General features: G+C 61.8%; 1 pseudogene; it reads right to left on the bottom strand.

Moving 5' to 3' along the window:
* Nucleotides 1-598: 598 nt before the first annotated feature.
* The window catches only part of LOC102858228, a 10,765-nt pseudogene continuing 10,010 nt past the window's right edge, over nt 599-1,353 (bottom strand).

The following is a 1,353-nucleotide window of genomic DNA, read 5'->3' as shown; positions in this document are numbered from 1 at the left end:
TAGTGGTCTAGAAGTCGCCATGAGGGAAGACACTCTCTCTTATGAATGGAAAAGATTTAATCCAATGTCAAGAGACCTTTTCTAACAGAGGACCTTGCCAGGGAGGAAAAACCCCACCTGTTAGGAAAAGGAGGGCAGATAACTTGGACCGGCGAACAGCCCCTGGCCTAACTGCGCAGGAAGCCGAGAGTCAGAAGAGACCCCTGCCCTTTGAGGCTCACTGTTGTCTTTGTTGATTGCCTTCGAGTCAAGCATGACTCATAGTGACCCTACGAACAAAAGGCTTGAAGCCCCTCTACTACTATCGACATTTATCAAAGTTCATATAGTAACAGAGGCATGTTATTTGGGAAGTAGATGTCACTCCTGCTTCCAATCTCATATTCAGATTAAATCCCCCCACAACCCCTCCTCTGGGTTGGAGTGGGTCAGGTCCTAGAGCACAGAGAATCCCTGGCCTCCTAGAAAGCACTGGGGTCTGGCCAGGACCCCAAAGGCCAAGGGTGCAAGGGCCCAGGCCTTGGTCCCTCCCCAGCTCCAGGCCCTCAGTCCCTGGCCTCAGTCCCAGCTCCAGGCCCAGGTCCCCACCTCCAGGTCCTCATTCTCCGGCCCAGGACTTGGTCCTCAGCTCCAGGCCCTGGTCCCCATCCCCAGCCTCAGTCCCCAGCTCCAGGTCCCGATGCCAACCTCCAGTCCCTTGGTCCCTGGCCCCAGGCCTCTGTCCCTGGCTCCAGGCACTGATCTCTACCTCCAGGCCCCCAGTCCCTGGCTCCAGGACCTGGTTCCCTTGCCCCAGGCCCTGATCCCCACCTCCAGGCCCCGATCCCCACCTCCAGGCCCCGATCCCCACCTCCAGGCCCTCAGTCCCCGGCTCCAGGCCCTGGTTCCCTTGCCCCAGGCCCTGGTCCCCTTGCCCCTGGCCCTCAGTCCCCGGCTCCAGGCCCCCCCTCCGCAGCTCCAGGTCCTCAGTCGTTGGTCCCCTGGCCGCAGACATTGACCCCAGGCCCAGGCCCAGAGGCTGCTGGGAATCAGCCAGGCGGCCATGTTGGGGCGCGAGTCCCGTCAGCGCAGCCCGGGCCTGGGAGACAAGAAACGGGCCCCGAAGGCCCCCCGAGTGTGCCCCGGCCCCCTCCCCGCCTCCCATCGCGGCCTCGGGCCCACACCGCGCCCATGGGGTTAAATCTCTCCCCGTCTCTCTCTGCTCCAAGTTGTTTTCCAAGCGAGGCAGAGAATGGCTCTCTTGTTACCAACATGGCTTCTGGGCATTGGGTAATGCGCTCCCTCTTCTGCCCCGCGCCACAAAGGGGCCTTTTGTTCCTCTCGCTGGCTCTTCCCCGGCCCCCCACCCACCCC

The sequence above is a fragment of the Elephantulus edwardii genome, unplaced genomic scaffold (genome assembly GCF_000299155.1).
Source record: "Elephantulus edwardii isolate Elephantulus edwardi_28Jun2011 unplaced genomic scaffold, EleEdw1.0 scaffold00086, whole genome shotgun sequence".
Classification (NCBI taxonomy): Eukaryota; Metazoa; Chordata; class Mammalia; order Macroscelidea; family Macroscelididae; genus Elephantulus; species Elephantulus edwardii.
Note: the sequence above shows the minus strand (reverse complement) of the source record. Positions and strands in the feature narration are given on the sequence as shown.